This window comes from Rattus norvegicus, chromosome 15, assembly GCF_021556685.1.
Source record: "Rattus norvegicus strain SHRSP/BbbUtx chromosome 15, alternate assembly SHRSP_T2T, whole genome shotgun sequence".
NCBI classification, from domain to species: domain Eukaryota; kingdom Metazoa; phylum Chordata; class Mammalia; order Rodentia; family Muridae; genus Rattus; species Rattus norvegicus.
The window spans coordinates 13,192,042-13,204,636 of record NC_141548.1 but is presented as its reverse complement, the minus strand read 5'-3'; the positions used below and the strand labels follow the sequence as shown (position 1 = coordinate 13,204,636).

The window sequence follows — 12,595 nt, the reverse complement described above, 5'->3', positions numbered from 1 at the left end:
TTTTTTCAAAGAGTTTTCAGACTTGTCGAACTTACACTGTAGGTTCTGGAACTTGAACATAGAGCAGAGATCTGCTTCTTCTGAGTCTTCAGGATCAACCTACTTATTCCTCAACACCCTGATGAAGGCACTGTGAGTTTAGGAACTGGGATCTAGAGGGCAAGGAACCAGGTTGCATGGCTGTGTCACCTGCTGACTGTGGAAAGTAACAGATCACTCACAGTATCTTGTTTCCCAATTTTGTCATTTGAAAAATGGGCATAGTTCTTATTTTTATCTCAAAGGACCTAATTAATTGGTGTTTATAAGAAAGAGCACAGTGGGTGATGAGATCAGTGTGTTGCTGATACTTGTGCTGTCATTGTTTTTCCCACCCACCTTATACTGGAGCTCTTTCCTTGAGTGTCCAATGTCCAATGTATACACAATAATCTAGAAATATTCCCAAGAGGAAGAGCAAGAAAAGCAGCTGAGATGATCAATGTTGCAGCATAAACACATTGTTTAAAAATTACTGCATCTTTTAGTGAAATTGCAATGTGAGTACCTGGAGTCAACTAATTTTCTGAGGTCTGATCACTTTAGCAGCCCGAGAGACCACAAGTGAGTCCCAGTTGCCTGGCAGAGCAAACTCATGAAGTGGGAAATGGCATCTCACACCCAGGTAGGTTATTCTTCATCACACTGTCAGTTTGCAATTCTCTAGGCATTCATTTCTTCATTCCTGGCTGACACTTTCCTGTTCGTTTATTTCATTGTGCATTTATGCTTCTCTCCACTATTGTAAGTTCTCCAAAGGGAGAAGCTTGACTATCCACCCTTTCCCGTGACTCTAGACTTGAGGGTGGTATGGCGTGGATAGTCAACATCTGGAGGTCAATTAAGAAGCCTTTAAAATGTCCCCTTGGTTCTAATTGATCTTTACACAGCTTTCCATTCACCTCATGAATAGATTTTTTTCTTCCATATCCAAACTGTTGATTCCAAATTTGATGCACAAAAATAAAACAGTAAGGCCAATCTATTATTCTCACCATTTTTAGAAATTAGATGGCAGTTAACTGTGCTAAGGTCCTAATAGGTAACAGGATGAGGTAAGGTGAAGTTGAGGAGTATGATCTGGCTGGGATTTGAGAGGCACAGTGACATCATCTGTGCTTGCCTGCACCACATGCCCTATTTTCCTGCCACACCTCTCTATCATCCTCCTCTGCTGGCTCCTGGGCATAGTGGGAAGCATAAGTGGGCAATCTTGGTGAAAGAAAAATCCTGAGCTTCTGAAGGAGCAACATACATCTTCATTGGTTTCATTAAGAAGCAATTTACCAGTCAAAATAATTGCCAAGGGCAGAAATCTATTTCAAAATGGCTGACAGCACAGAAAGAATGCAATGGCCTGTTCCTAAGTCCATAGATGCATGTGGCCCAGGCACAGATTGATCTAGGAGTTCAGATGACCTCAACAGAACTCAACCTTAATTCTTCATGATTGACCTCGGCTTTTCTTCCTTTAATGTTCATTCTAGAGGATGTTGACCTTTCATATAGTTCTTCTTCCCATTCATCATGTTTTAGAGGATTTTTGTAGGTAAATTCCAAGAAGCGTATTGAGATTCCTATCTGTCTCATATAAGCTATAAGCTACTGTTAGACCTAATTTTTATAGCCAGAGAAAGGTAATGGCAAGAGAAGATCTGAGCTTCAAGCTAAGGATAATGAAATTACATTAAAGCAACATGGTTTAGAATGTAATGGGGGTTTGCTCTCCAAACAAAAACAGCTATCACCATCAAATGAATGAAAATGAATTCCTGGCAAATAAAAGGGGTGTCCTTGAAGATCATCCACATACTCTTCACTGTGTCTTAGAGTAAAAGAAATCCCTGCCGAATATTCTACCTAATTTTTGATTGCTTGATTCTGTTAACTTTGATGTTACAGTTACCAGTAATTAAAATCACTTTTTAAAATTTCTTCCCTAATCGCCATCATTATCTAGATTGGTTGACTGCATTCTTACACAGTTGAGTAAACAATCTAGTAAGCATGGCACTACCTTATAGACCAGGGATTATTGTCTAGATTCCATTAACCATCACCAGTGGATAATCTGAATGCACCTCTGTGCAAAATGTAGAATGAATGATAGCTTAACTATTAGAAAGATCAAGGATACTCCCTGCTCATTTGTAATCCACAGAATTAAAATAAGCTGCAGATTTATCTGAGTCCTTTGAATAAGGACATTTAACCTGGAATTAAAGAAGTCTACAGACTTAGAGACAGAAAATAGTTGTTACATCTATTATATTTAAAATTGTTATTTTTACTTTTAAGGGAAATATGGTACTTCCCTTTATTACAAACCCAGATAACAGATCTCAGTTGTATTAGAAATGTATGCAACTTTGCTATGATCAAAACCATTCATTTTAACGTAAGACATTATTTACACTTGCCAGCACTTTGAAATTATAGTAATTATCAGATGTGTTACTAGATCTTGTTGGCTAATTTGCTAATACACAATCACAACTTCTAAATGTATTTTGTTGAACAAATTTTAATGTAGTTGGCATACCTTGTAATTCAATGTTCTTTATTTTATGGAATTAAATGCATTGTGTAGAAGAGCTCTACTGGGTTCTCCTAATGACCAGACAGGAAAACTTAAACTGACACGCTCACCTCTGAAGTTCTGTTTCACTATCTAATACAACAATTTGCTCACTTTCTCTAGAGATAAAAGAATCTTTTAAAAAATCTGTCCAAGAAGTTGTTTGAATGTTTTGTTAAGTAACTATTTATCTTACAGCTCACAGTCTCCAAATCGGACCCTTGTTTCCTCGATGTGTCATTGGTTTGGCTATCTCAGCCCTGGTGAGTGTTTCTTACTGTAGAGTGTGTGACATTCAGTCTTTGCATACCTGAACAGGGCTGAACTTAATGGCCTCTGCATTTAAACTGACCAGAGACAGATGCAGAATGCCTGTGGGTTAGTCTATCTCCAGAGTTGCTGTTGTAGAGAAATCCTTCCACTATGAGGATTTCTATATCCTTTGGCGAATTGTTTAAATTAGCTAAAAGTCCATTTCTTTATTTGTTCTGAAAGGTTAAAAAATATAGAGAGAAATCTGCAGTAATTACTCTGTCTTTTCAAAAGAGCAGTTTAGATGAGCACAAGGTTTGGGTAAAACTCTCAGCCAGCATAAGGCTAGTCCATGCAATTGGCCATTGTATTTAGCTTACAGTACAAAGGTCTGCAAAGCCTGTGTGGGTACGGTGATCGTTTAACACTTTTATGTTACTACAGCAGATTCTGAAGCCTTAAGTAATTTTAACTACATCATTTAGGTGAAGAACTTTAAAATGAAATGTATATATAAGCTGGTAAGAGAATAAATGCTATATGCATATGAATGCTATATGTAGTTGAGAAAACATTTGTGTCCTTAAACATAGGCAACTGGGGCTCTCTACCTGACCAGCCGTGAACTGTGGGCTGACTTTTACAGAAACTCATGCTTCCAAGTTACCTCTGACCAGGTCTTTCTAGTCAGTACTGCCTTCACTCATTCTGGAGGGAAATCCCTGGAGAGAGCAGTGCACTTCAGCCTAGATGAGGCTGGGACAAACTTCTAGCCATATTACTCAGATTTCCCACCTTATTCCTCTACGACGGAGTGCCAATGATCTAGAAAGGCACAGCTAATCTTAGAAAGACGGTAGCTTCTTGACATGGAGGACCATACTCTGAATCACCATTCTTCTGGGATTTTAAGAATCATCCTAAAATCTGCCCCCCAATTCCAACCTCCACAGCCACTAGAGGCCAATGAGCAAGACAATGAAAAGGGTTTTCACGTCTAAGTAAGGTTGTGCATTGTGCAATGGCTACTTCCTAGCAAGGTATCTATCCACAGAGCTGCCTTAACTTACTGTGCACAGTGGCCTCATCTGCAGCCATGCAGCCTTTTGTGCACTCCTTCTGTTGGCAGTGAGTATTTTCTCTTCTGTAGGAATATTCCAGAGATTCCTAAGGCTTCCCATGACCGTGGATGCCTCAGTAGCAGCTAGGCTTTACTGAGACCTATTCTGTCTGGTATCCATTCAACCCACTCATTTGAGTCTCACAATTCACCTACTCACAGACTTTCGATATTTTGTGTACAGAATCTTAATATGATAGTCAACCTTTCTTGTGTATTTAATATATGTCAGTTACTATAATAATCTATGTGAATTTATTCATCTAATAATAGGCTTGTAATATTCACTTGTTGCCATCAACAAAACCCAATCCTGCTTCATAGCAGGTTCTGTGATCTGGAGTAGCTGTACTTTTATAGCCCGCAGCATGATATTCCAGATGTACTGAACATCTAGGTTTCCCAAATATCTTTTTCAGTTTCTAACCTCTGAAATTGTCCCCTGCCAGTTCCACCTGCAAATTTTCCTACTTTTTGTCACTACAATTGGTATTCAGTAAGAGGCTGTCCACAGAGCCTTCGTCAGGAACTATGGGTGGGAAGATATGCCCTCAGTTTTGTGTAGCTTACATTTCTACTTGAATGTCTGATTGCAGGAAGACTTTGAGGCCACAGATCACCTATTATACAGGGACTCATTTAACTTAGTGCTTATTAACACCGATCTTGTCAGCATACAATGACAAAGCATGGGCCATGGCACCGGAAGCCTAGGGGAGACAATATATGTGTGTAGTCCAGGTCCATGTGAAAGTTAGGCACATTGGGAGGATGGAGCTGTAAATGTGACAGACTGGTGAACCACAGTCAGGGAGGGCACTGGAGAGTGGAGGGTGGTGACTGTGATGAAGAGGAGCAGTGTCAGCTATCGGGCACAACAGGGGGGCATGGAGACAACACTCACATCAAAGACTGGACTGTGCTCAAATATGTACAATCCCTGGAGAATCTCAGTGTACTAAGGTTTCTGAGAAGACAGACTTTGGATCTAGGCACATATATGGTAGATGAGAAATGACTCTAGCTCTTAAACCTGGTACTATTTGACTTTGTAAGAGTCATAAAATTGTCCCAACATCCTTGATGTGTTACAGTATGAGGTGCCAACTATATTCATCTCAGGAGCTTGATGAGCTGGACTGCAGTGTGTGTGTGTGTGTGTGTGTGTGTGTGTGTGTGTGTGTGTGTGTGTAGGTGTAGGTGCCTTCAGGAGGAGTATGTGAGGTTCTTCAGAGTTCCTTGTGTCCTTAAGGTTTTGACACTTGCAGGGTGTCATCTGGAGTCTGCCTGTGGAATCCAGGCAATGTGGTCCTTGCTCCACTCTACTTTTAGCCTCTTCTTTTGTTCAACTAAATCAAGACAGGAAACAGAGACTTAGAAGCAACAGTGTCTACAAGTGTGGTGACAGGCCCCATGTAGGGAAGCACACTTGAGGAGAGTCCATAGCTGAGAGCAGCTTCTTTTATCTGAGAAGAAGGTAATGGATACCTCAGGTTGAGTCTGGTCTACAGCTCTTGCCACATAAATCACCATCTGCTGTATGTGAGACTCTATTTTAGATCTTTCCCCAAAATTTATTTTCTTCAGAGCAAATTGCAATCTCCATGTTCCTACATGAGCCTCATGGAATCCCAGGACAGTTCTGCAAACTGGTAGGCAGATGGGACACCAAGCTAGCCAGGCCTGTTCACTATTCTTAGCCTGGTCCTTCACAGACTCCAGTATCAGAGGCCTTAACAACCGCTCTTGCTAAAGGACTTTGCCCATAGGAACTCCAAGAGGCAATCAAGCCAACTGTTCTCTCCAAGGAGGACTCAGATAAATGTCAGCTTAGCTTACCTTTGTAACAAGTAACTCTCACCATTACAAGTCAAAGGGAAGGTGAGCAGAGCAACTGCCATTGGCCAAGCTCCAGGCAATATTCCAGCCCCAGGAAATAAATTCTTCTGAAAGAGAACTTCCCCAACTAATGATGCAGGAAAGACATCTTAAGTTTAACTAGTTGGGGACACACACACACACACACACACACACACACACACACACACACACACATCTCTCAAACAAAATATCATTATTGAATCTTGTAAGGACCCATATTCTATGTATAACAATACAAGAGCTTTCTCAGATAGAATGAAATTTCTATTATTTACATAAACTATAATTTTTGTAGTAACCAGAAAAATAAATTTTAGTTAAACCAATGGTTTATCTGGGCAAAGTCTGGCTCATTTAAAATAATCACATTCATAAACTTTATGAATACTGCCCTAAAACTAGAACAGAATCCAGGATTATGGGGACAGTGAAATGGCCATGCAAGGATTGTGAGGGTAAGTGCGTACTACTCTGTATTCATACCACCGTGTGTGCACACATATGTGTCCATACATGAAGTGGGAGTGTACATCACCATGTGTTCACATAGGGCCCACATGCAGGGTAAGCACATACTACCATACGTGCACACCACCATGTGTCCACACAGACCTCACATGAAGGATGAGTACACACAACCATATATACATACAGAGCCCACATGAAGGACGAGCACACACCACACTTTGTTCACACAGACTGTACATAGAGGTTGAGAACACACCACCATGGATGTACACAGACCTCCCTTGGAGGGGAAGCATGTACCACCATGTCTTCTCACAGAGCTCACGTATTCATAGAAATCCCATATGGAGAGGGAATATATGCCACCATGCATGTGCACAGAGCCCTCGTAGGGTGACTTCTCACCACCCGGCATCAATGCAGACCCCATTGTGAGGGTGCATGCTGATGACCACGCATAAATCTAGACTAAGAATTGTCTCCAGGAGACCACTCTGCAGAACTCTCTCTCAGTGGAAGGGACTGTGAATGTGGAGAGGAGGGAGCTTATTATGCTTATACTGAACCTAAAGCCGTACTAAAAATAAATCTACTGAAAATGGGAACTTGTGACCCTCGCACCTTTCCCAGGGCTTTGAACCATGGTTTTATAGACTTTCCAGCTTTGCTCCAAGTCACCTATGTTAGAGTGTCACAGATAAAGTTAGAGTCAGACTGGAATAGTAATACCACATACTATTGTGCCTCTGTCATGCTGCAGAAAGAGGAACAAGGAAGGCCACAGGAGGCGTGGTAATTCAATAGCGTCTATTTTTAAGGTTGTTTACAGCTTAAAGAACAATGGCCTCTCCTTCAACCCTCACTATTCAAAGACATTGTGAACCCAGGGCCATTTCTAGTAAACAATATGGAAAGATGTGGGAACATACTTCATAATCTTTTTATAAACCAAGCTTTCCTGAAGAATCGAGGACTCTGAATTAATTGATTCTTCTGATGTTAATGGGAAAATTTAGATTTTTGTCTGATATCAGAGCCATGGGTGGGAAATGGTTGGAGAGTCACCTGTATAGAGAGCTGGGCTCACTAGTTGGAAGAATAAGATGCGTCTAAATATGAAACTATGCCCAGGGTGGCAGGACATTCCCACTAAGTTTTGTTTCGCCTTTGAGGAAATCTCAGGTTCTGGTCCTCCTTCCACAGCACTGGACTATGAAGTCAGTGCTACAAATAACTGTAGCCCTCCAGAATCCATCCATATCACATGTTCACGATGGCCTCAGAGGCTGGAAAAGCGCGTCTTGTAGGCTGACCTGGCCTGCAACCTCCTCAAGCAAATAGTAAATGATTGACAGCCATTTGCTTTCAGGTATTTGCATTCATGCGAAGACAACAGAACTGAGTAGTTCTGATCAAGATCAAAGGATCCACGAATCCTAACTGTGTGGCTGAAGAAAGGGGAAAAACAGTAAGAGAAAATGTCTCCGCTAGATTGAAAAATGGTGAACAAGACAAATCCATGGAGTTTATCTCAGCAAAGAACATTCGAGATGATGCTGCGACCCACCTGAAGTTCTCAGCACTCTGGATATCACCTACAGACTAAATGCCAAAGGAAGCTACTGATGGTCTGTTTCTTAGACCATGTGCCTTGTTGGTCACAGGCTGGCCATTCACTGTCTGTCACTGCCTAGAGCTTAGATGCATGTGATTGGCTGAGGTAAAGCTGCTTGTCAAGGTCTTCAGCTAAACTTTCAGTTCATAATCTCTGAGACGGTGGCTTGCGACATGGAGCTGATATTTAGACAGAACTTCTTCGTGGCAAAAGTCTGTTGTTTACTGGCTTAGAAATTCCATGCGAAGGGCAGAAAGGAGCAACCAGAGGGATAGAAACTGGCTGTCTTTTAAATGTATCAATACTACCTACACTCTGCATTGATGTGTATGTATGTGTGTGCCTGTGTGTGCGTCTGCATGTGTGTGGTGCGGGTGTATCTGTGAGTGTCTCTGTGTTTGTGTGTGTGTGTGTGTGTGTTTGTGTGTTTGTGTGTGTGTGTGTGTGTGTGTGTGTGTGTGTGTGTTATAGGAAACTGTTACCTCTAGTTTCTTCTTTCTTTATAAATATTCCTGGATGGCACATCCTACTTCTTTCTGTGAATGGCTCCTTTCAGTTCAGGGAAGCTCCAGGAAGAAGCAGTTCTATCAATGTTGTGAGCATGCTCTGTGGTTCTGAGAAAAACTAACATCCTCTCTACCTCTCAGTTCTTTTTCACAGCCACCACAGCACAGTCCTGCTCTTCCTGAAGCATGTAGCTCCCCTCTCCCTGCCCCATAATCTGTCTCTTAACCGTCCTAAGCAGGACTTCTTTGTACCCAAGTCTTGTTGGGTCACTTTGTCTAGATGACTTGTGCTGTAAACCTTCTTTACTATCAACCCATTTTCTTTGTAACTCTACCCAGTCCCATGAACCTAAACAATTATTCTCTTTGTTTCTTACTTATATTGTAGTGCAGTGAAGTTTGGTTTGGTTAGAACTGGAGTCCTCTGAGGATGAAGTGCCTCCCCCACTCCAGGGTATCACCCTCCCACCCCACATGCACACCAAGTCACTGCAAGACTAGGCACATCCTCTCCTGCTGAGGCCAGGCAAGGCAGCTCAGTTAGGGTAACAGGATCCACAGGCAGGCAACAGATTAAGTGACAGACCCCGCTCTATTTGTTGGGAGATTCATGTGAAAACCAAGCTGCACATCTGGTACATATATCTAGGGGAGGAGGATGGGGAGTGTTGGGAGGGGCTGGGCAGTTAGGTCTAGCCCATGTGTGCAATTAGATTGGTGGTTCAGTTTCTGTGAGCCCCCAGGAGACCAGGTGAGTTGACTCTATTGGTCTTCCTGTAGAGTTTCTACCCCTTCTGGGTCCCTCAATTCTTCCCCAACTCTCCCTCAAGATCCCCCAGGCTCCATCTAAGGTTGGGCTATGTGTCTCTGTGTCTGTTTCCATTGGCTGCTGGGTAGAGCCTCTCAGAGCAGAATTTTACCATTCTCATTCAAACAACTACAGCTATGACCCAGAATACTTTTTTTTTTCAAAGAAAAAGCAAAAGTGGTCAACAGGTGCCAGACAGGGTGTCTCACCTTACAAATCGAGAAGGGAATGCAGTAGCAGCTATGACCGAATCTCTTCTCACACCTTTTGGACTGGCAAATTTCAGAAGGACAAAGAATGTCATTTTCCCACTGTAATAGTGCTGACTAAGGGGACCATACAAATCTGTTTGATTACCTATGACCTCTACTCTAAGTCTTTACCCTTGTACTTTAGATTTTTTAAACTTAATTTAAAGAAATCTTTTTGGAAAATTTATACATGAGTACAGTATTCACTTCATTTTCACACCTCCCCCTCCAACTACTTCTGTGTTCCCCCTAACTCTCTCTTCATGTTCATGGGCTTTTCTATAATTATTATTGTTATACACACATGAAGCCTATTTATAATGCTCAGATGTACATGTATTTTTAAGGCTGACCATTAGGATTGGATAACCCATTAAGGAGGTCATCTCTAGAGATAAGAGATTCCCCATCTCTTAGGAGCCTTCTCTTTTTAGTAGATAGAAGCTATTTCAGAGATCCACAAGTGGCCAGAATGGGTGTCCAGCTCAACGGTTACATCTAAATTACATACACACACACACACACACACACACACACACACACACACACACACACGCATGCACCATACATAATGTTAAGAAAGCTTACAAAATAATCTTTCTTTGTGCTTTTTGCAAACATCCTTTATGATATTTGTCTCTCTTTTCTCTTTCTCCAAATCCACAGGACTTTGGAAATGGTTAAGGAAGCAAGAAGGAGCACCGAGGTATTGATGAAAGGCTATGGAGAGGCACCCAGCACACTCATATCAATGAAATCTGCAATGTCAAAATGGAAAGAAAAGCTTACAAACTACCCAAAGGAGCAAGCAAGGTCTCAGGCCCAAAAAAGGCCAGCAGAAGCTGTAACGTCTTGCAGGCATAGTTGTCACATATGCCATCTGGCTCCCTAGCCCATCAGTAGTGCCATCAATATCCTATGCAAACAGGAAGGACGCTGCCTGTTGACAATGTACGTGGGTAAAGATTTGCTCTAGACAATGATAATGTTCTCCTGGCCTTATGGATTATTAGCGATAAAAACTTGCTCTGGAACCAGGAAGAATGAGGCAAGGTTTTTGTTTGTTTGTTTTTGTTTTGTTTCCTTTTGTAAGAAAAATTTATTTTTATTCTTTTTTATTCTACTTATTCACTTTACATCCCACTCACTGCCCCCTGTCAGTCACCCCCCTCTCACCATCCTTTCCCCCACCCCCCAAACCTTCCCCTTCTCTGAGTGAGTGAGGCCTCCCTTGGTTATCACCCTCCCTAGCACTTCAAGTCTATGAAGCTCTAGGCACATCCTCTTACAGTGCAGGCAGACAAGACAGCCCAGGTAGAACATATTCCACATATAGGCTACAGCTTTTGAGATAGCCCCTGCTCCAGTTGTTCAGGAACCACATGAGGACCAAGCCTCACAACTGCTCCATATGTTTGGGAAGGCCTAGGTTCAGCCTGTATATGTTCTTTGGATGGTGGTTTAGTCTCTGAGAATCCCAAGAATTCAGATTAGTTGACTCTATTGGTCTTTCTGTGCAGTCCCTATTCTCTTCAGGGATCATAATTCTTCTTCCTTTTCTTCCAAAAAATTTCCCACACTCCACCCAGTTTTTGGCTGTGGGTGTCTGACTATCTCTTTTGTCCTCATCTGATTCGGAACCCCTCCCCCATTCGCTCCCATGCTTTCTCCTACCGAGTTCCCTCCCTCCTTTTGCCTCGTATTTCATTCCTCCTTCTAAGTGAGATTCGAACATCTTCACTTGGGTTTTCCCTCTTGTTTAGCTTTGGGTGTGTGGAGTGGAGTGTGGATATCCTGTATTTTATGGCTAATATTCACTTATAAGTAAGTACATATCATGTATGTCTTTTTTGGGATGGGTTACCTCAGGGTGATATTCTCAAGTTCCATCCATTTGTGGGGCAAGTCTTTTAATGTTGCTTGGAGAAGGAGAACTTTCTGAGTTTGACAAAACTTATGTATCGTAGGCCCTTCATAAATAGCAATGTGTACTTTTCAAATAAATGCTAAAAAGCTTTGTGAAGCCAGTCACTGTCTTATTTAGGTTGTCTCCAGTGTTTGACAACACATCTAGCACCTAGCAGGTAGTTAGTATGAATTGAGTGAAGTGTATACTTGAGATAACTTGGCCAGTAGACTGTAAATTCTAGAGTTATTTCAAGGTAGCTCTTTTTTCCCTCCTTTATGTGATGGACATGTCAATCGCCTTCATGGTCTTGCTGTCTTGACACTTAATTTGCCTTGGCTCTGCTCTGCTCCTTGTAAGGTAAACAAATCTAGTTACTTCCAGCCTCTTCGTTTATCACTGTGACAGTACGAGGCCAAGATTGTTTATTTTAGGATGACACACTGTGAGTCCAAAAACCAATCACTTATTCCATGCATCACCATTTCAGTGGGCTTAATTATGCTTAATCAATAACAATGATTTCTGGAGGATGTGCCCTGTTTATCTGTCTGGAGTTTGTCTCCTTCCTCAGCTCATGTTTTAACTCAGTGTTAGTCAAAGCCTTGTTGGTTTTCCTTAGAGGTTACAGAGGAAGGGGCTGTTGGGCCGTTCTTCTTTTTGGCACCCAGGTGGGATGAAGTGAGTCATAATGACTATCTAGTAAGCTTCAGGTACTGCCAGTTTGTGGGATGTGCCCTGAACAGTACCCTTCAGCCTGTGGTCTGATACAACTTTCACCTGACACATTGCATATGACTGCATCTTTGATCATACTGGACCCTCTTCCACAGCCTTTTAGTTACTGGACTCCTCTACTCATCTTTGGTCCCCAATTCAGTGTTGTGCCCCCAGCTCCCTCTCTGTTCTTCCTCCTACTCCTAAAACAATAACCCATACCAGTTAGTTATAGTCTTTTCCTCTTCACTTAAACACAGCTGGGCTCCTGTTCTTACTGTATTACAATCTGTTAGTGTATCTTTCTCTGATTACATTTTTCACCCACTTAGGCCAGAGACTGTTTTTTGCTCAAGCCTGGAGTCTTCACTAGGAGAGTATTAGATGCAAAGATGATTTTAAAATATATTTGCTCTCGGTTAAATTACTACTCACATTTCTTTCTTCCTTCGCT

At 41.8% G+C, this 12,595-nt stretch overlaps 1 long non-coding RNA gene across 10 annotated transcripts in view; it reads left to right on the top strand.

Moving 5' to 3' along the window:
* Positions 1-11,541, top strand: part of LOC108352885 (uncharacterized) — a 69,037-nt gene extending 57,496 nt beyond the window's left edge. For 5 of the 10 annotated variants that reach the window (XR_015638232.1, XR_015638225.1, XR_015638227.1 and 2 more), the window contains 3 exons: positions 586-664; positions 2,816-2,880; positions 10,185-11,541. This is a non-coding gene — a long non-coding RNA (uncharacterized LOC108352885). Of the gene's footprint in view, positions 1-42; positions 133-585; positions 665-2,815; positions 2,881-10,184 lie in introns of all 10 variants that reach the window. The other 5 variants (XR_015638226.1, XR_015638230.1, XR_015638233.1 and 2 more) reach the window with 2 other exon arrangements.
* Positions 11,542-12,595: the final 1,054 nt, after the last annotated feature.